Consider the following 21,943-nt stretch of genomic DNA (forward strand, 5'->3'; position numbering starts at 1 on the left):
GTGGTAAAAACAGTAGCTAGCATTCTCTACTGCCGTGGTCCCGGTCACCGTCTGTGGCTGAAAACCACGTTGGTTGGAACATGAAAATCTGTGCGTGGACGCGGACACCCGACCAAACTGCTCTGGGTGATGTACGTGGAGGCCTTTGGGCTGGCTGGGGAGGACGCAGGATGTCTGGGCCGGGAAAGGAAAGAGAACGGATCTGGGAGGGCCGGATGCCGAGGACACGGGGACGGTGGTGCACGGACACGCTGGAGAACGGACTTCAAGCCATCCTGCATGAAGTGGGCCATCAAGTCTTCCTACTTCGTAAAACCTTTGGAAAATCTCTGCCCCACGCGCTAATGCCGTTGGGGGAAGTGGACCAAAAAAAAAGGGAAAACCTGCAAGGACAGCTGGTGGTTGGCAAAGACCATTGTGTGGGGGTTTTTAAAGCACTGCCTTAATTTCCCACAGAGAAAGGCCTTTTTCTGCTCTTCGGAGCGCTCCTTCCTCTCCCCGTTACCGACACCAGCCCCCGAAAGAGGCTTTTTCTCTCTCAGAGGAGCAAAACTCAAGGCTGAGCTTAGGTGTATTTAACTCTTGGGTTTGGGAGACAGAAAGCGGTTCCAGCATTGTGGGGCCAGGAAAATACACCAGCAGCGGAGAGGGCAGAGAGATTTTCCAAGCTCTTGTTGGTTTAAAAAAGAAAAATAGAGAAACACTTCATACGAAAAATCACTCCTCTCTAAATATATCAAGCGTGAGCCTCCTCTCTGAGCAAACCAAGTTACACACGACCTGTTTGGACGTTTCCGAACCAATAAAGGGACTTAACATTTTAAAAGGACGCTGAAAAATAAGCACGTCGACATTTCCGTTTTCACCTAAATTTTATTATGTTTTTTTGAAAAAACGCCATAGTTCCCAAGGGGGCAAGGCTCTGATCTGTCTAGACTAGTCTCGGCCGACAGTGAGGCAGGGAGGGGAACAAGGAAGGTCACGATGGGCCTCAAGGTCCCTACGGAAGGGAGACCCTAAAGAAATCCAGGGTGTCCACTGATCCTGGAAACGCAGGGGACGTGCGCGAGGTCTTTACGGATATTCCCATGTACCAAATCACAGTAAGAGCATCTGTCCCGGGTTCTGTGGACACCTCGTGGACTCACCCCATCTGGAAACAGGCTGGTGGATCCCACACGCTCGAGACAAACCGGACACTTCTAGGGGCCAGGAAAGCATGGGGCGGCTGTCCCCGGAGGGTGACGGTGGCCATGCAGGGCACTGACCGATCCCCCCGGGCCCAGGACATGAGGAACGTGACGGCTGAGCGAATGCTGATGGCACTCGCGCCCTGTCTGTGGCACGGGCGAGGCGCTGGGGAGATGCAGGGACACGCCCTTCTCCGCCTAGAAATGCCCACGTGTCCCTCCAGACCCTGCACTGCTGCCGTGTTCTCCGTGAAGTCGGTCCTGATACCGACCCCATCCAGGGGTTAATGCCCCTCGCCCTGCCACTCTCTGTCACCAGCTGCGCCTGGGTCCTAGCGTGGTGTCTGTGTTGGTGAGCTCTTTGAGGCTAGGACGTGGCCTTGAGCCCTCTCTCGAGTCCAGGAGCCCAGCACAGGGACTGGCCCCCCAGGGGACCTCAGGACATGGCGGGTGAATGAAGGAGTGAGCGTGTAGATGCTTTCCCCTCACCCCGTCCCACGCCCCAACGCAGGAGGCCGACTGGGGCGCTCCCAAGCCCTCTGCACGGACGGGCGGTGTGATGGGAGGGCAAAGGAACACAGAGGGAAAAGCAGGTGCATCTCCCCCAAGACATGGAGGTGCCCAAGGAAGGCCTGCTCTGGGCCTTGAAATACTAGTGGAATTTTGCCAGGGAGTCCTCTGGGACACGGGACACTCCAGGCAGAGGCACGGTAGGAACGCCGGCCTGGTGAACCCGGGTCGCTTAGGGCAGCTTCGCGGACCAAACGGAAGCACCGTGGACGGGGTAAGGCTGGGGAGCAGCCCACGGGGTGCCCGCGAGCAAATGCGCTTGCTGTCTCTCTCCCTCCGGTGAGGACTCGAAATGTTTCTCGGTTCAAGAAACGTGATCTTTGAAAATGCAAACAGATCCCTAATTTTGAAAAAGAACATTTCATGGCTGTAAGAAGCCACACACACACACACACACACACAAACACGCACACACACGCACACACACCCATGCACACGCGCTCACGCACGCACACACATGCACACATTTCCTTTAAAGCAACCCTTCAGAAACCGGTCGTGCCGGCCCCGGGGACGCGCGGGCAGTGCAGATCAAAGAGTGAATTAGTCAGGACCATGACCGTCATGATGTGAGTTCACGCCTGTGGAAATATTGCTAAATGCGGAAAGGGCAAAGCTTCCGAACCCAATTTTGCAAAACAAGAGTCGGCCGGTTTGGCCGCCCATGGCCTGCGAGCCAGGCGTCCAGGCGTCCAGTCGCCGCCTGGGCAGACACATTCTTGCTCCGGGGGCGGGAGCAGGTGACACGCCACGGCAGAGCTTTGGAGCGGCAGGAGACGGGAAGTGTTCGCAACAGGTTCTTGCTATCTCTGTCTGGGCCTCGCAGTCACCCCCCGTCCAAATCCACCTTTCTGCGGGGCAGGGGGCGGCGGGGGAGGAGTTTTTGGCTTCACCAGGCTTCAAACAGCCCCTCGGCCCACAGCTGCACTTGGAGACCATCTGTGGGAGGGACAGCGCGGGCTGTCCTGGGGGCCGGCCTGGGGACAGCGGACCTTCGCTGTCATGCTCTCCTACCACGGGGCCCTCTCGCGCCCAGAACTGCGGGTCTCCGTCAAGAGACAGAGAACCAGGGAGCTCAGGGAACCCAGCCGCTCCGGCCAGCTTGGCAGTCATCAGCGAACGCAGTGCCCGCGGCCGCCTCGGTCCACTGTCTCCTCCTGGGGCCCCAGCTCAGAGAGGTCGGACCCCCCCTCCCCTCTGCCTGCCGTGTGACCCTGGAAGTGCCACACTCCGCCCAGGCCACAGCTGCCTCACCGCCCCACACTCCCGTGCCCCGGGAGGGCTTGGGAGACGCCGGGGCCCACTGACCCCACGGTGCTTCCTTCATCACCCCCACAGACGTTTCCGGAAAGGCATCCTCGCCAGCCCCCGGGGCTCCCCTGCCCCCCACTGCCCCAGCTCCTTCTGAGCCTCTCCCCTGGGGCCTCCCGCAGCTCCATTTTGTGGACCGCGACCGTGCCCACACCTCCACACGTCCTGGGTGCCTCCTTCCTGCCTCCCCACCCAGCACAGTGAGCCCCCGAGAGACACCTGCAGCCCCGCTCCCTGCCTCTGGGCTGACAGCCGGGTCACTGTCCTGGACACCAGGGTTCTCCAGGCGCACCGTGCACGACCTGCCCGTGCTGTAACTTGGTCTAGACTGACTCCCCTAGATGAGGAGGCCGGAGGGCCGGTTCCCGCCCCACTCCTGGTTGGCGCACGGAACGTTCCTCGGTGTTGAATGACCATGTATACAAGCCGGGTGTTGTCACCCCCGTTCTGCAGGAGAGACGGAGCCCGAGATGTCACGGACGACCGCCCGGCAGGCAGCAGACCGCCGCTGTACCGGGCACCCACCTCCGCCGTGGCCCACCACCGCGTGCCGTGACTCAGCCCGAAGGGTCCCAGAGACCCAGCACAGCTAAGACGCAAAGACGATTTTGTTTCCAGTCCACACGGCTCCCGGAGGGCTCACAGATGGAGGAAATCAAATGCAGGGAATTTCCTGAGCGGAACTAGACACATCAGACCCGGGGCAGCCAGGCTGGCTTGGCCAGTGCAATTAGGCAGCTTCCCAGCTCCGGGTCGTGAGTTCAAGTCCCGTTTGGGTGGAGACATGACTAACAATGAAATAAAATCCAGACAGCCGTCCCAAAGACGACTCTGCAGCGCCCCATCCAAACCCCAGGTCTATAACCACAGGGACCCCTCGGGGACGTCCTCGTCCTGCCTCTTCCTCCGTCCCGGGCTCGGCCCAACCATACAGGGGACAAAAAGCCGTGAGAACGGGCAGCCCCACGAGTTGCGGGCTGGCCCTCCACACTGCTCGGGAAATCCGCGTGGTGATTTGTTGCCGACCCAGGGATGAGAAAGAACCAGGGTCACCAGAGCCGAGTAAGCGGCAAACAGGACCGTGGCACGGGGTGAGCGCCGGGGCAGATGGGAGAGTGAGCGACCCGCAGCCCAGCTCGCGACGCCAGGCCGCGCGAGACTGCGACGCAGATGGTCCCAGATCCTCTGGAGCCTGGGCGCCCGTCGGAAGGGCCGGCAGGATCACACGTACCAGCGCTCCGCAGGCGACAACCTGCAGGTCCGGGAGGGTCCGTGCCGGCAGCACCCGGGGAATGCCACCGAGGAGGTGCCAGTCGGCCCGCCGGCCACACTCCCTACAGAAACCCGAAGAGGGGGGCGCCTGGGTGGCTCAGTGGGTTAAAGCCTCTGCCTTTGGCTCAGGTCATGATCCCAGGGTCCTGGGATCGAGCCCTGCATCAGACTCTCTGCTCAGCAGGGAGCCTGCTTCTCCATCTCTCTCTGTCTGTCTCTCTGCCTACTTGTGATCTCTGTCTGTCTAATAAATAAATAAAATCTTTAAAAAAAAAAAAAAAAAGAAACCCGAAGAGGGAGGAGCGTTTCATAGGGACCCAGATGCAGTCTCCGGGCTGGCTTCAGAGAGGAAGGAGCGGAGACGCTCCGGCATGGGGGAGCGGGGAGGGCCGGCTGCCCGTGAGGAGCCTGCGTGAGTGTCCTAGGGTTCCCTGGAACACAGTTTGAGAACAGCTGATCTGCAGTGTTTCAAACACGGCAGGGTGTCCCGAAGGACGGACAGCATCGGGGACTTCTGGGAAGAGAACTCGGGGGGAGCCGCAGGACCCGAAGTGGAGGTGGGAAGCAGCGGACGAGTGAGGGTGGCGGGTGCAGGCCTCCCGGGCCCTGGGCAGCGGGCGGAGAAACAGCGCTGTCGTCTGCCGAAGGATCTGAAACCACAGCGGCTGAGCCGCGTCGGGAGACCCGGCGGTGGCAGAGCTGCTGGGAAGGGCCGGGGCAGGAGGACATGCCCCTCAACCACTGGGGGCCACGGGAAGGGCAGGGGTGTGGGCCACGGGAGGGATTTCAGGGTGTCCCCAGGGCAGGGAGATAGTCCGGGAGCCGCAGTGGCTGTGCGTGGCTCCTGGCCACAGAGCCCGTGGGTTTTGGAACCCAAACCACCCTCCATGGATGGGGGAAGGGTCATTGCCCCCCACTAAGATGTGCCATCCAGAACGGACTCAAACCCCAGTCTCCGGACCAACACCCACCCACTTCCTGACTCACACGCACTCAAACGGCACCAAAACGTGCGGGATGTGGCCACGCCCCGTGAAGACCACGCCGGGGGCACCTGCTCCAGAGACGCACCGCTAATTCCGGGACCCCCAGCACGGGGTGGGGGTTGGACTCTCAAAGCTACCGGTATTTTCCTGAGCGGATCAAAGTCAGCCAGGCCTCGCTCTGAGACAACGCCGTGTGTGAAACCCACAAACAGGCTCGGGAGCCTCTAGCGATGCTTCGAGAAAAACGTCTGCGTGCCCGGAAGGGGACGCTGGGACGGATGGGTCTCCCCAGGACCCTCTTACGGTACAAGCTCCAGCGTCTGTCACATCAAATTATCCCAACCGTTTGTAGCCTTACTTATTTTGGACGGTTCGCTGTTTGGACCAGACCTTTTATTTCCAGATTCGGGTACTTGGTGTTCTCAGGAAGTCTCGGGGCAAACCGGCGTGCTTTTCTTTGTAAGAATTTCTGTTTTTAAAAAACTCTCTGGGCCGTGCCTCTGTCCTGTAAGCCTCACGTTCAAACATCGCGGGACCTCACTAGCTGGGATGCGGGCGTAGGTGCACATCCCTGTTTCAGCCTCCCCGAGACCGCAAGGAAGGGGTCGGACGATATGATTTACCATGGAAACCCCAGACTGGCCCTAACTGACTTGCCGCCTGACAGAGTCAGCAGTCCTGGGGGGGACGGAGGGCTAGTCTCCCCTCGGCCGTTGCCCCAATTCCTCCAAGTCTCAGGTACGTGGACACGGCCTCCCTGAGTGTCAACAGCCTCCCTTACTGTACATGGGACTCTTTCAGGGGACTTTCTCAGGGGACAGGTTTTGAAAATTCTTCTGGGATCACTGTCTTGGGGCTGAAGACCGTCTTGCTGTGATGTGGTCTGTATTAACATTTTCTCATCCCATGCTGACGGGCTCTGGGGCAGGGCCACATTCTCTGTCTCTGTCTCTCTCAGCCCAGCTGCAGGGAACGGAGTGCCCCACCCGCCGCATGTCAGGGCACAGTGTCATCGCCGGGACAGACCTCATGATCAATGTCCAGTGTGGAGTGACATCCTCCCCCAGTGGCCCTCTACGCCGGCGCCCAGGGCCACCCATCATTCCTCCAGCAGGCCAAGACCGATAGGCAGACACAGCCCACAGGCCTCGCGGGTAACTCGACGGCAAAGGCATTTTGGGGATAAAGCGGAATGAGCGGCATCTGGGGAAAATGCACTATTAAATGCCGGGTCTCGAAGGCAGGATCCTGTATTTTTAATGCCCCTGGCTCTGCACAGGGCAGCCTGAGCTCCCAGAAGGCATTCGGTCAAGCACAGAGGAACGGAGGTGATTGGAAGGTGTTCCCGGGGAAGGAAAGACCGACGGACGGCGAAGTTCCCAATCACGGGCGGGCGTCTGGAAGGCGGTGTCAGCACGCCGTACGCTGGGAGGGGGGCTGGGTGCAGGGTTCTCTCCTGTCACATAAATACTCCAGCTGCTGGGCCACAAAGGACCCAAGCGTACCCCCCAGGCAGCCTGCGGTGGTCGGGGTGCTGAGTCCCTGGCTTCATGGCATGGGGGGGCTGTCTGCAGGTCCTTCACTGGGGAAGAGAAGCGTTCTTAAGGCTCATGGGGTCCCCCATGTGTCCTGCTGCTCTGCCTATGACCCAGGGACCTCCACAAGGCCAGTGGCTTGGCTCCAGATGCGACGGCTGGTGGAGGCTTCGATTCTCTTCTTTCTGTCTTCGTCCCAGACCCTAATGAGAAGGCACAACGGGCCCGCTTACTTGTCTGAACCCCGGCCATCTGTGCTGCGGTTCCGCTGACTCTCGGCATTTGGAGTGGTTTAAATGGCGGGTCAGACAGAGGCCTTCCCAGCCCAGCCCTGTCCTGGAAATTCTTATTAACATTTCCAAGAATAAGAGAAGAAAATCGGGCCTGCCTCGTCGAGGGTGGGGTAGGTCTAGAGCCCTGGACCTGGGGATTTCACACATCAGTCCTGGCTCAAGTGCCTCCCAGCGTGTGTCCTTGGGCGCACGGCTAAGCTCCCCGAGCCTTGGTTTCCTCATTTGCAGACTGAAGGGACGGCTCCCGGCGCTTGCGGTGAGTGACGCTCAGTGAGATCGCACATACAGCTCAGTGACACCGTGCCCACGGGCTACGGGGCAGGCACTCAGGAGCTGTCTCCATCCCTAAACGGGGACCCCAAGACCTCGGAAACCTGTATCACATAAGTTGAGCCACGTGGTGTTTGGGGTGTGGGTTACCCTTCTTTCCTCCTTCTCTGGTCCATGGGGAGAGCACACAAACCCAAATGGAGATCAAAGTGTCCCCTTTACTCAGGCTCTCGGTAACAGTGAGCTGGGGAATGTTCCAGAACATCATTCGCCCCAACTCAGATTGATGAGACCTGAACCAGCAGGACGCCAGCCTGCTGCTTCCCTAAGTCCGGGGAGCTCACTTTCCACGTGGCAGGCCGCCGGACCGACCCCCACACGGCCTGCTTCCCACACAGGAACGGGGCACGAGAGCACCCACCGTCCCCCAAAAGAGTCTAAGGTGTAAGACAGCAAGTCCTCGGCGTGTGGAAATGGTCTTTAAGGTCTCGGCGAACTCTACACCGGCGGAGTGAGGCAGGCAGAGAGGGCACAGCACTCCAACGGGGCGAGCTGGGCCAGGCTGTCGTGGCTGGGCCAGGCTGTCCACAGCACAAAAGGGAGCTCAGGGTAGGGAAGCCAGCCTGCACACCTTTCCCCCCCGCCGACAGCCACGGAGCCCAGAAGTTCCCAACGCGCCAGGTCACGGCATGGTGGCCGGAGACACCGACGGCCCCGGTGCCCTGGGGAGGGAGGTCGCTGGTCTGTCTGCACCAGAGGCTGCTGGGAAACGTCCAGGAGGAGAGGACAGGGGCAGCGGGCAGGATCCCCAAGGGCTCCGGGGACGCCGGTCGAGACACGGACAGGGCCACCGCCCGGCAGCAGCTCCAACCAGAAGCCTGGAAGGGCAGACTCGGCCCCCGACGAGAGAAGACCGCGGGCCTCCAGAGGCCGCGAGGAGGAGAAAGCGAGCAGAGGAAGGCCAGCCGGAGGGGTGGGGTGAGCAGGGTTGTGAGCAGGGCCGTGAGCAGGGCAGAGTCAGCCAAAGGCAAAGGAAACCACCCTCGCCTCCCCTTCTCAAGCGCCTGGCAGATACCACTAAGCAAACACCGCGTCCCTCCCCGGGGACCCCACATGTGCCTTCACGGCTCCACGCCCCCGGGGCCGATAAGTGAGGCAAAACCCCCCACTACCCCTCGCCCCGAGAGAAGACCTCCAACGGGAGGGAGAGCTCGGGGCTTGGGCTGGGCCCCGTCCTTCTCGCCTCTGCCGGGCCCCTCGCTGGCATGGTCTGCGTGCCGGGGGGACGCGGGGGGGGGGGCGATCGCAGCCCTGCCCCTCCCCCACTGCGCAGTTCCCTGGCGGTGAGATTCGGGTCCACGGGGGCGGGGAGGGGCGGGGGAGTTCCCACACCAGTCCTGCGGGGGGTGCGCGCGGTCCACGCACGAGGAAGGGTGGCTTGTACCCTCCTTTCGTGCTGGGGAGGCTTCCTCTTCTGGACCCACCCAGACGCCGGCTCCCGGAGCGCGTCCCCCACCTCGCGCTCTCCGAAATCAGGAGGCCCGCTCGGATTCGCTCGGATTTGCTCAGAACTGCAATGGAAAACAAGGACCTCCTCCCCTCCGGACGGGGGATCCCAGCCGACGGCGTGGGTATGTGGGGGTCACAGGAGGAGACAGGGCCCTGAACCTCCAGGGCCCAGGGGAGGAAGAGGCCTCGGGGAGGGCCGGTCCCAGGACTGAGAAGTCCCAAAGGGACTGCAGTGTGAGGCCTCCGTGGCCGCAGAGACCCTGAACGACCCTGGCCCTGGGTGGCCAGGATGGAGTCCCCTGGCTAGCGGTTATCGTCCCCAAAGGCCCCCACACAGGTACACAGATGCTTTACTTCCCCAACCCTCTGGGAAGGCCAAGTCTGTCGAAGCCGGCTCTCCCCTGAGCCAAGACTCCACGGGGATTAACGCGTGCAAACGTCTGGAAACACCCCCCGACACACAAACTGCTCCCCCCCCCCTTCTGAGAATCCTGGTCTGCTCCCCTCCGATCAGTGCAAGGAAGGCTCCTGGTGTGCTGTTGTCCCATTAACGTGTGAGGCTCCCGGGGCCCAGAGAGTCCGGTTTTCTTGGGATCCCATGCCCAGTTGGCCAGCCCTGGAGTCCAACGCCCCGACTCCCGGCGCCACGTTCACCCTGCGTTTGACCATTCCCCCAGCTTGGCTCTCGGGCCTGACCATCTGCTTGGAAACCTGACGCGTAAGGCGCCCCAAACGGCAGCAGATGGAGGCCGATCAGGGCAGAAACCAAACGGCGCCCCGTTGGGGGTGGGTGGGGGAGACACTCGCGCTGGAAACATCCTCGTTCTCTGCCACTAACAGCAAGAGAGGAGGAAACACCAGCAGATTGAGCCAAGCAGCTGCGCTTGCTGGGACCAACACTGAGCCCCCCCGCAGGCCCGTCCCCGCTGGGCAAGCGGCTGCTCCCACCCGGTGTTGACACGGCCCATGTCAGACCAGGGCTCTCTGCTCGGGGCTTGGCCACGGCCTCTCGTGTCCTTCCTATGGAAAATCAAGGGCCAGATATGGGGGCTGGTTCCAGCAGCTTCTCCATGAGAAGCGGCCGGCGGGTGTTGACGGGGAGCCTCACGATCCCATGCCAAGGGGACCTTGCCCCCACGGCAGGGACCTGATGCCTGCCATCGGCCGGGTTTGGCTTGGACAGGGCCGGAGCTGTGACAGCGTGCTGAAGCAGACGGTCAAAACACCGTGAGGTCATTACAAGCATCAACCAGGCTCCTTGCTGCAAGGGCTCGGAGGTGGCGGCCCTGACCGGCAGGCGGGTGAGGGCTGGGGAGGACGCAGGTGCTCGGCTGAGAGCCGCACGTGGAGGGCCCGCGGGGAGCCCTGGGCTCGGCTCTCGGACTGATGGGGGACACAGCACCAGGGAGGGCAGCTGTGTCCAAGGAGGGCCAGGGAGCATCGTCAAAGCCAACTGGACACTTCCTTAGGCTCAGTCAGACGCACCAAACATCAGAGACAGATAAGATCTGGACGCATTGGCACAATTCATTTACTCTCAGTTTGAGAATAAAACAGTCTGACCATCGGACCAGCGTCTCAAGCTGCTACAACCAGGAGGAAAAGGGAACTGGCGACGCCACTCCTCTTGGGCCTAATGGCAAGTGGTCACCTTCCAACATGGTGGCTCTACGAAACTCAAGAGCTTCCCAGAGCTCCTGATTAGCCCCATCCCTTCCAACCCCAAGGTGAGAAAGGCCCCCAGGGGGACTCCCCACAGAGCCCCCTTCTGGGATCTGCCACCCGAAGCTAAACCTTGAGTTCATTCCCCATCGCCAGCCCCAGCCCTGTCCCACGACGCTGGGCATGAGGAAGATAGCCCTCGGGGTGAACGTGCTGGCAAAGGAGCCCGAGGGGATGTACGTCGCCCTGTCCCCCCCCAAGCATCTCACCCTCACTCTCACTCACGTCCCCATCTCACACCTTAATGAAGCGGCAGACCCGTCAGCCCGTCGTCGTGGATAAAACCTGTCTACTTTACCTCTTACAGACCTCAAGAATCTGTCCCCCTATTTTGGGTCCCTGTTCTTTTCACCTGGTTGCTGGAGAAGGTCTCCAAGCTGGTCCCCCTGCCCCTGCCTGCCTCCTTCCACTCCAGCCATGTGGCTGCCAGAGCCGTCTTCCTGACATACAAACACACGTGTGCCTCCTGCTCAAACTCTCTGTGGCTCTCAGTCCCCTCTGGGTCATACCTTCTCAGTGTGACCCTTGACAGCCTGGCCTTGGCTCCCCTTTCTGGTCACTCGCAGCACTGCCCGATGAGACCCTCGGGAACAAAACAACAATCCAAACTTCCAAGGACAACAAGCCGGGGAGAATGCGTGCCCCCTGTCCCACGCCCCTCGAGCCTGCAGTCCACCTCCATGCTGCCCTCCCTCTGCCGTCAGTGGCTGCTTCCCCCCGTCTGATGGCGCCGTCCAAGGGGTCAGAGGATGGGCAAAGTTCACATCTAAATCTGAGCATCCAGCACAGAGCCTGGGGCGTGGGAGGCTGCGTGGAACACCGTGGAGTGGTCCCTCTCTAACCGTCACCTTCATCCTTGTGATGAAGACCAAAGTGCACGGCTTTGAGGTTTCCAGCGCATTCCCCACTCCCTCCTCGCGCGACCACATGCCTAGTCTACCGGATGCTTGCTGTGATCTCGTCCATGGGGCAAGAGCACAGGAGTAACATTCATCATTTACTGAGCCTTTACTACATGCCTACCGTCGTCCCCAGTGTGGTCACGTTTCCTTCACTCACTGGGCACAACAGCCTGGCAGGGGAGGTCCTCATACAGCCTCCACTCCACGGGTGAGAAAACAGAGTTTGCAAAGGGGTGAGAGACGTGGCTCAAAGTCACTAGGTCCTCACACCTCTGGAGTCAGACCCAGACCCACCAGCTTCTACGACCTGTGCCTTTACCAACGACAATCACCCCATTTTACAGACAAGGAAACGGAGGCTCAGAAAGGTTAGGGAGACAGTCAAGGTCTCATAGCTCAGGAGCCGAGCCAGCCCTCCGGTCTCCACATCTCTTGCCGCGACCACTGCCCTCCTGGCATCGGGTGATCAGACCCGTGGTTCGGGGAGGCTGAGAAGAAAGAGTTGTGCGGACAACCGAGGTCCTAAGATGGGACCCCAGGAGAGCATGAGAAGCTGTGAGTACAAAGGATACCCTGTTCCACCCGTCCTCAGGAAATTTATGCGGCCAAAGGAAGAAAGACTTGGGTCCTGCATGAATATTCTTGGCAGCTGGGAAGACATGTGACTCACGGTATTTATAAGGAACAGACTGCCCGCTTTCCTCTGACCCGTCTGGGTAGCAACACCACCACGGGTTCCCACTGCCCAAGAGAATTCCAGATCAAACAAAGGAAAATCAATCAGGAGAAAGAGACACAGACACACACACAGAGAATAAAGGTGGCATGTTTTTGCCCAGCTCCGCAGAATTCTGGAAAGGTCCGGAGCAGGAGCTGTGAGTTTAGACAAGGAGGAAGGAGGAACACAGAGCAAGAGCGAGGCGGGATGGAGCTCTGCTCTACCCCGCTGGGGAGTCGGATTGCACAGGACGCCCTTGGTCCAGCCTTCAGAAGACCCGCGGAAGCCCAGAGGTTTCTAACACACCTTCGAGTGCAGACCCTGCCCCACCGGGCCGAGGGATGGGGTCATTCCACCTGACCGAGCCTCAGTCTCCTCAACCAAGAAACGGGGTCGTCAAAGCCTAGATTTCAGGGCCTGCTGGGAGGTTCATGGAGTCACACACCAGCGGTGTCTTGCTCGGGCCTCGTGCACAGCAGCCCTCGGGAAATACTCCTCCACTGCCTCCCTCCCTCTGTGTGAGACAAGAGCCTTCTCTCTCCCCTTAAAATAGTAAGACAGACTGGAAAAGTCCTCTCGCCACTTAAACTCGTGGCTACCGAGTGGGAGGTGGGGCATCTAGGCCACACGTCCGGGGCCCCGGGCCAGGACGCTCACGCCAGGACACAGCCTGCCGTGACCAAGACAGACACATGGCAGCCGAGGAACCCCAGGAGAGTGTGTAGGCACCGAAGCCTGCAGCCCCCTGAAGGACGCAGACACGGGCAAGCTGGACTCCGCAGGGTGGCCCGTCCCTGAGAGGAAGCATCACTCTGAACCGGGCCCAGCCCAGCCACAGGAGGACTCGGCCTCGGGACCCGCGAGGCTGCGGATTTCAGGTCCTGCGTTTCCCCAGGGCTTCCTGAGATCCTAACCGCACGGTGACAGCCATGGCATCGAAGCAAAAGGGAAATGGGTGAGGCCCATTGGAGAATTATATAATCCTCCATTTTTAAAAATAGGAGTGGGTATTTTGGGAAAGAACTGGCAGGGCTAGGTCTTGCATAGCCTTTCTGAATGGCCTGCGGAAACTCAGCGCAGGGCTTTCTCCCGGGGTGTCTAGAGAGATGGGCTCCCCGGTACGGCCACAGAAGGATGGAGAAGCCACGTTGGGTTGGGCAGTTGGAGAAAAGCACTTTGCTCTGGGACTAGGCAGACGAAGGAGGAGACTTTATAATTCGGGGCCAGCTCTGGGACACACCGGGAGGATGGGAGGAGGGCACCATCCTGCCGTGGTCTCTTCGGGCAGATCCTTCCTCCACCATCTTCTGCGGACCCAGCCGGTCAAGGATGACAGAGGCTTGGCAACCGCTCCCACCCCTCACTTTCTGCTCCCGTGCCAGACATTACTAATCAACCGCGGCTCCCATGCCAGACATTACTAATCAACCGCCTCTAGGTCCCCAGGCCCAGCCCTTCCCATAGCTCTTCCCTAAGCCACCGACAACCACGGGGAGCTAACCAAGGGGACCTTCTTGCAAGAAGCCGCACACAGGCTTCGGTTTAAGGCCCGGCCCGCTCACAGCCAGACCTGTCGCAAGAGACGAGATACTCTGGCATCTGGGGGGCCCTTCCCCCAGCTTAGGGTTCAAGGCTTCTGTGGTGACACAAACACAGCTGCTTGAGGAGAGGAAACATCCGCATTCATTTGGGGGCAAAGAACAAGTGGCTCCAAGGACAGGGCACTTGGCCAACACGAAAGCCGTCCAGGAATGCTGGGCCCCTGGGGAGGGAGTCGGCACTCGCCCGCGCCCCTCTGATGCTGGGCGTGGCCGCGGGACTTGCCTTGGCTGCTGCCTGTGAGCAGAGGTGACAGAGGTCACACCTGTGACGATCTGAGAGCCCGCGTGTGGCTCCCCACGCCCCCTCCCCTGCGCCCTGGGTGACGACCGAAGCAGGTGCTGAGATGGGCTCCCGCCAGCCCCGGGCCCTGCGAGGCCGTGACCATGGGCAGTGACTCCTTGATGAAGCTTTTATGTTCCCAGATAGGAACACTTTCCCCAGTGGCAGGGCTTGCCGGCAAGCTGCGCGTCTCCCTGAAAAATTAAATATTTCTCGAAAATGGACCCGGAAACGCCAACATTGTTTCCAAGATGGCCCAACCCAACCCCTGAAACATAAAGCCAGAATTTATCATCACGACCTCCTCAGCGAAGGGCCTCGCTCGCGTCCACAAGGATCACCCGAACCCTCACAGCCCGCGACGCCCCACGATGCCCCCGCAACCCCTCCTGCCTCCGCTCGCCACGATTCACGGAGAAGCAATATCTGGGTAGTGTTATTTTTTAAAACTCTCCCTCCCCACGCCCCTGCAACCACGACAGGTTTCGGGACCGCCGCCCCTGGCCTCCCGCACCCCCTGCCCCTGCTATAGAGAATCATAATAATTCTATCAGCCAATGAGCCAGAATTCCAGCTCCTTCCTTCACCCATGAATAACCCTATTGTCGTCCCTTCCCTGCCGGCGGGGGCATCCTTCTCTGGAAACAGAGTAGGTATTACAAACATAAACACACCACAACAGATTTCTCCTTGCGCTCTTCGGGCATTTAAATAGTATCTATCTGGTGAGTCACGAGGTCATGGGGACAGCGGCCACCCCTTCCACTCCTGGGGTTGGGGCGTGGGGCACCGTGGACGTCCGTCCCCTCATCTGACACCCGGTACTGTGCCTGGGGCTGTGCGGATTGGGGACACGATATCCGCCCGCCCTCCCCCTCCCCCTTGGACACCTGTCTCCCCCCCCCAACCCAGGGCCCTGTCTTGAGCCCCGGCCTGATTCTGCGTCACACAAACAACATGAGCTGAGTTCAAATCCAGCTGATGGGCCAAGGCCACGGACTCCGTTCGGGGGGAGGCTGGGCGGGATCCAGCTCAGGACTTCTGAGAGCAGGGGTGAAGTGGGAAGGGGGGAGGTTTCTCAGAGGAGCTGCAGCTTAGGCTGGGCTGGGCTGGGGGGCCCGGCTCGCCTGTGGGGTGCTGGGCGGGCTGGCCTGAGCGGAGAAGACACGGGGGAGGGCGAAGGGGGGGTGGCAAGACCACCACAACGGGACAGCACGGATGTCAGCCTGGAGTAGGAGGCAGAAGGGGTCCAGACACAAAACCCAGAGCCCAGAGCTTCTGCCTCCCCCAAGACCCCGCGTCTCTGATCTGGCGCTTCCCCTCCCTGGCCAGCCTGCCTCTCCACCCCGGATGGGGCGAGGAGAAGTGAACCTGGGGTCCCGCAGCGATGAGGGAGCCGCCGGGACCCGGAGCCTTGCTCTGAGACCGGAGAGCAGCCACACACACGCTTTGTCCTGAAACCTATCGCACCTTTTCAAAACAGAGGAGCCCCGGCTCCCACCGCACAGCAGCACGGCAAGGGGCCTGCTTTAGAAAGGCCCCGTCTTGCCTCACTCGCTTGGACGTTTCAGCATAAATTTCAATCTGGAAGAATATTGGAAAGAGGGCACCGGTCATGGACTCATCCCAGGAAAAGTATTTATTCTTGCCTTTCCTTAGCCAAGGAAAGTTCCTATGCTGGAAAAAGCACCTCACCGTCCCCCGAGCTGTATGGCAGAGATTAAAAATAGAAGGAGAGAAGCAATCCTGACATGTTGATCACCTTCCCTTAACTCCGAGCACTCTGCATCTTCTCCCTCCTACTTGGAAAAAAAATCATTATTTCTTAAGGCTTCCAAGTAACATCCCACTAATAAAACACCATCTTTTCTTTCTGTATTTTTTTTTAAAGCCACAGACTCTGTCTTTTTAAGTGGAGGGTATTTATTCCAACTCCTCATTTTTATAACTCAGGAGCAGAAGAGGAGGGAGAAGGGAGGCAGAGAAGACCCACTGGGTCCCCACGGGGCGGTGGGCACGGCGCTGTGCGCCTTCCATCTGCTCCCTCGCGTAATCCCCGCAGCCGAGCTTTCGGGAAAGGTCTCCTGGCCTTATTTCGCAATCAAAGAACCCCCAGGCTTTAGCGGTGAACGGACTCTCCGCACGACTCAGCTAGCCGGGGGCAGAGCAAGAACTGGAAGTGGCTTCCGTGACATGTAGTCTGAATTTTAAAGTCTGGCATGTTCCTGACTTCCTCAAGGCCAAGTTCAGTAAACAGCATTCCCAGCTGGCTTCGGGATCTTGCTTTCACCCCGACTCCCAGCCCAGCACCGCGGGATGACCTGCACGGTCCCATCCCTTGCTTGGTCGGTCCTCGCCAGCGCCCGGGAGCTGGGGCGGGAGAGATATCTTTCTGCCTTTCAGAAAGATATCTGTAACTGCGCTCCCTCAGACGAGTGCACTGCTGCTCTGATCTCACCAGAAGCGCCCGCTGGGGATTCGGGCAGGGGACTAGGAATCGTCCACTTGCACCATCACTGCTAGACCCCAGAGGAGGAAAAGGCAGGAAGCACATGCAGGCAGGTCTCACGCCGGGTGCTGGGCGAGGTCTGTAGCTTCGGGCCAGACCCACAAGGGTGCAGAGGTGGGGAAAGAAGCAGAAAATCGATGCCACTGCTGTTGCCCTGCCCCCTGACCCTGTTCCAGCATTCTGCCGCTGGAGGTGCCGTTTTCCCCCAGGCGAATGATCTGTCCCCCTCTTAAAAGCCTTTGCATCCTGCCTGAGTTAAGACCATGCTGGAGCAAAGGCATCGTCAACCCAGGCTGTGAGAGGCCACGGCTCTGGGCTTTGTGTGGGCCTGGAGAAGCCTCCCGTCCTTCGAAAAGCACAGAGGATAGAAAGGACCGGCCCGGGGATCATTTTGTAATGTATGAGAATACCAAATCACCATCACGTACACCTGAAACGAACAGGATGCGGCATATTTCAATTTAAATATTAATAATAAGAAAAGGAAGGAGAGAAGGAGGAGGAAAGAAAAAGAAGGTAAAAAGGAGCCTGTGGAACATTCTGCTGCTGTGGAAGTAGACTGTCCCACCAGACAAAGGTTCATTCCCAAAGCATCTACTTCACCATCTCAGCAAGTGGTGAGAGCGCCTGGGCTGACGGAACAGGACTCCGGAGACGCAGAAGCAGGCATCAGCTCACGCAGGCTGCTGGGAAACGGGACGGCGACAGTGAGTCTGTAAGGAAAGTGGAAATGCCACCGTGGGACTGAATCCACGGCAGGAAGACGGAATAATGAACTGACCCAGGAGAGAACCGTGTGGAGGAGGCCCCGGGAGGCTGTCTCCGAAACAGGCGGTTTCCAGGCCTGCGCCTTTGCCGTGTTCCCTCTGCCCTGCGCCTGGAGCGGACCCTCTTTCCAGGTCCACTGCAGACCCCCGGGGTGACGCCGTCTCCCAGGGGCCCCCACACGTGCGGCCCCGAGGCATGGGCTGTGGGCAAGAGTCAGACGAGGACTCTACCGGGTGGTGACCTTGAGCCAGGTCCAGAGGGACGACCGGAGGGATGAGTGGAGGACCAGCATGCTGCCCAGGCTGGAGCACAGACAAGTAGTTGAGGGACACCAGGCAGGGTTGGCCACAAGCCAGAGTGTGACCTTTCTGCTGCTATCGATGGGAGGCGGTGTCTCAACTTTGATCGATAAACCTTTGCTGCTGCTGTCAGAGAGGAAGCCAGGTGCCGGAGACACCCCAGCAGACGAAATATGCCCTCCCACTCTTTAGAAGGCCACAGGCTGGTGGGCGTACAGTGTGGGAGAAAAACGATCCAACTTGCCTTTCAGAAAGATATCTGTAACTGATCTAAAGTTAATCCATACTTTTACAACATCACCAGTATTCCGAGTCACAGAGCCAGAAGGCTGGCTCTGAAACCTGCCTGCGTTCCACTCTGAAGCCTACTCCTTGCTGTGTGACCTTGAGCGAGTTACTTCACCTTTGTGGTGCTTCAGGTTCCTACTCTTAAAACAGCACCACTGCTCCTATCACAAATGATGGTGACAATGGTAGCGACGGCGATGGTGGTGACAGTGATGATGGTGATGATGGTGATGGTGGGGACGGCAGTGATGGTGATGGTGGTGGTGGTGGTGGTAATAGTGGTTGATGGTGATGGTTGTGATGGTGATGGTGGTGATGGTGATGGTGGTGATGGTGATGAAGATGGTGATGGTGGTGATGGTAGTAATGGTGATGGTGGTGATGGTGGTGATGGTGATAGTGATGGTGGTGGTGATGGTGATGATGGTGGTGATGGTGGTGATGGTGTTTGATGGTGGTGATGGTGATAGTGATGGTGGTGGTGGTATTGTTGATGGTGGTGATAGTGATGGTGGTGATGGTGATGGTGATGATGAAGATGGTGATGGTGTTGATGGTGTTTGATGGTGGTAGTGGTGATGGTGGTGGTGAAGGTGGTGATGGTGTTGGCCTATGTGTACTGCACACCTACTAAGCACCAACTTCTGTTGTCAGCACATCTGCAATAACGCACTGCATCTCACTCCGAGCTCTGAAAGAGGTGCTAAATTGCTCCCATTTCATTAACCCTCTCTGGAACAGTGATCTGCTTCTTGTCACAGAGAGGTTAAGTAAATTGCCCAAGGTCAAGTGAGGATAGTTATAATTATTTTATTCTTCATATTTTGCCTTTATGTCCAAGAGACAAAGGCCTTAGGAAAATTAACTACAATTAATCATGCGTCTTAAAGGTAGAAACGTGGCAGGGATGTAAAGCACCAGGCTTTCTCCGACACCCATCCTGCCGGATCCGAGTGCGAGTCTGGTGTAGGCTTCCCCGTGCTCGACTCCACCCTGAACAAAGCCACCCTGAACAAAGCCACCACAAAGCCACTATTCCCTGTCCACAACAGGCCATATTAACCTCTCAAGAGAGTGTGTGTGATTATTCTCAGGCCTCAGCTGAGTGTTTGGTAACAGCACGATTCATTCCATATGCTTTCTTAGCCTGATAAATGGCACCTAGTAATTTGCTCTCCTGCTGCATCAAACAGGACTTGACTAGACACTTTTTATGATGGTGTTTGGCCGAGAATCTGGTTAGTCCAATCAGTGAGCCAAGCCTGCTGGTAGGAGCTTTCTCCCAGTACAACAAGAAATATCAAATGTCCCTGGGACTAGCCGTGACAGTGGTGAGGACAAAAGCAATCCCCATTTCCTGAGTGTTTTATGATGCTCTGTCCGCACTTCACACACCTTGCCCCACGTAACCCATGCAACAGTGCGATCAGCAGGACTGATGGGGTTCATTATACAGGGCAGAAAAGCGAGGCTCAGCAAGGACAGGTGTCTCCCACATGGCTGTGCCCTTGAGGAGCAGCCCGGGGGCGGTGGGGGCGGGGAGGCGGTGGGATTTGAATCTGAGTCTCTGTCTCCAAAATCTGTGGTCCCTAGCACTAGCAGCAGGGTAGCAGAAATCCGCGGGGTTGACGCGGAAACTCTGATCAAAATTAGCCTCAAAGAAAGTCCCAAAGAGAAAAGCATCCAAGGGGCGCTCAGATAGGGGCCCCCAGCAAATCCTCATGCTGCCCAAGAACGCACACGCCGTGTTTCTCCAGTGTCGGCCACAGACACAAACAGAGCGTGTGAAGGCGGGACGCGGACTCGAAGTGCGAGTCTCGCTTGTGGTGAGCTCCTAGACACCGGACATAAATTCTCAGGCGCTCAGAGCCTCCGGGTCAGATGATGCCAGAGAAATCAAGGTGTCTGGGGACAGTGTTTACATCGGGTCACAGCAAGTGTGACAAAAGATGAGACACTCACCACTGTCCATGCAGCACAGTGGCCGCTGGCCTGTCTACACCTGCCCACGTCCGGGAGGGAGTGAGACCTGTCCTGGAGAAGTGTCTCTGGACGCCTGCAGACCTTCAGTCACAGGCAAACAGAATCCGAGCCCCTGCCTTCCCTGGGGGCAGGGACACCTCCAGCGGGCTCTCCCCCAAAACGCAACGGCCTTCTCCTCCTCCTCCCGCCTCCTTTGGGCTTTGAAGCCTCCTGACACGTTCTTCTATTAGACGATGTCTCCTGCCGACTCCAATGATCTGTTCACTTCTTGTCCCCTTCCCCACCAGAGTATGAGCGGGTCGGGGACGGGGCTGTATTCTGGAATCCCGGTGCCCACCTTCGGGTCTAGCACACCCCGTGTTCAAACAGGTTTACTGAACCAATAAGGAGGACATCCAGGTGACGGGTGAACTGACGGACAGATGGGCGGATCGGGCTGGGAAGTGGAGCAGCGGGTATCTACCCGCACATTCCTTCCCAGGCTGGCCTTACAAGACGAACGTGTTGCCCTGTGCAGGATATTTGAAATAGTTACATTCTCTGGCCTTGTACGGAGACACAGTAACTAACTGAACCTCTCGGGAAGCTTCTGATTTCTCATCATGATAGGTATCGGTTATAAAAATTCCTAGAAACGCCTTCTCGTGCTCTCCCCTGGTCAGTTCTTTAAGATAAGGTCCCAGAGGTGGAATTCTTGGCTTCCATGCCGTGTCTGTTTTTTAAAGCTTCTGCCGCCAGCCCCTCAGCCAGTGGCCAGGCACTTCTGAGACGTCGGTGACTCACCCCTGCCCCTTCCTTCTCTGGCATTCACCTCTACCCTCCGGCCCCCAGTCACCGGGCACTTCTTCATTTTTCTCTCATTCTGGGAAACTGCACGAGCTGTCACTCAATTCAGTTGGTGGCCATTCCCAGCAAGGGCAATAGCACTCTGATCCGTTCTCCTCTGACTTTAAATTATCCCAGTGTCTTGCTGGTTTCCTTACACGTGTTCTCCCACGTCCCTACAACCGAGACTTCTTACTTCACAAGAATTGGTTTTCTCTGGCCGTGGAGGGCTCCGAGCAGGGGCTGCCTTCCCTTCGGCCTCGGGGAGCCACGTTCAGGGGCGGTCTTCCTCTACCTCCTCGGGGCGACGCTGTTTCCCCCTTACCTGCCTCGTAACGTTTCCCCGGACCTGGGTTGGCTGCTCCATCCTGGCTCGCCGGTCGTCAGGGACACGTCGGCCATCACAGAGGTGAGGCCACAGACCACCCCCACCTCAGCTCAATATCACGACACGGATACGGATTGAAGAGAACTTGTTAAGTGAGGCCCACCGGTGTGGGGGTCAGGAATGTCACAGCCACCGACAGGCTCCGTGACTCTAAGACAAGTGTCCGCTGTGATGTCTCGTGTCCACAAACACTCCCTCCCATTACAGCCCAACGCGTGCTCTTGTCTTGCCATCCAAGGCCCCCCGAATTTGGAAAGCCACCTTTCCAGACATATACTCCCTCCTCCTCCTTATACATTCCCTCCCCCATGCACAGTCCTCCTCCCCCACTGAAGACCCGCTTCTCGGACCTGGTCTACGTTTTGCTCAGCCCTCACGGCGGCGTTTCAAACCTCTGCCCCTGTTCCAGGCAAGGCCAGCCTGCCACCCAACCCCGTCCCCGAAAGCCTCAACATGTGGTACTTCTGATCATCCCAGGGCTGGCTGAACCGAGGCCTTTCTACTTCAAGCGAACATGCCAGGACTTAGATCTCCCGTGGTTTGTGTCATCCCAAAAGGACTGGGGACTCGCTCTCCGGTCCTTCTTAAGGGAGCGCCCTCAAAGCCCGAGGCACACTCTGGAGACTCTTCTTAAATGTGGCAAATTTTTCTCCCTCTGAGAATTTGACTCCTAGAAAATGCCAGAGGTCACGTGAAGAGATGATCCAACGGTGTAAGGATGCAG

The 21,943-nt window shown here is 58.5% G+C and overlaps 1 protein-coding gene across 4 annotated transcripts in view; it reads right to left on the bottom strand.

Annotated features, from left to right (window-relative positions):
• CEMIP (cell migration inducing hyaluronidase 1) overlaps positions 1-21,943 on the bottom strand; it is a 128,682-nt gene that overhangs the window by 85,205 nt on the left and 21,534 nt on the right. The window lies entirely within an intron of this gene.

The sequence above is a fragment of the Mustela nivalis genome (genome assembly GCF_964662115.1).
Source record: "Mustela nivalis genome assembly, chromosome: 6".
Taxonomy (NCBI): domain Eukaryota; kingdom Metazoa; phylum Chordata; class Mammalia; order Carnivora; family Mustelidae; genus Mustela; species Mustela nivalis.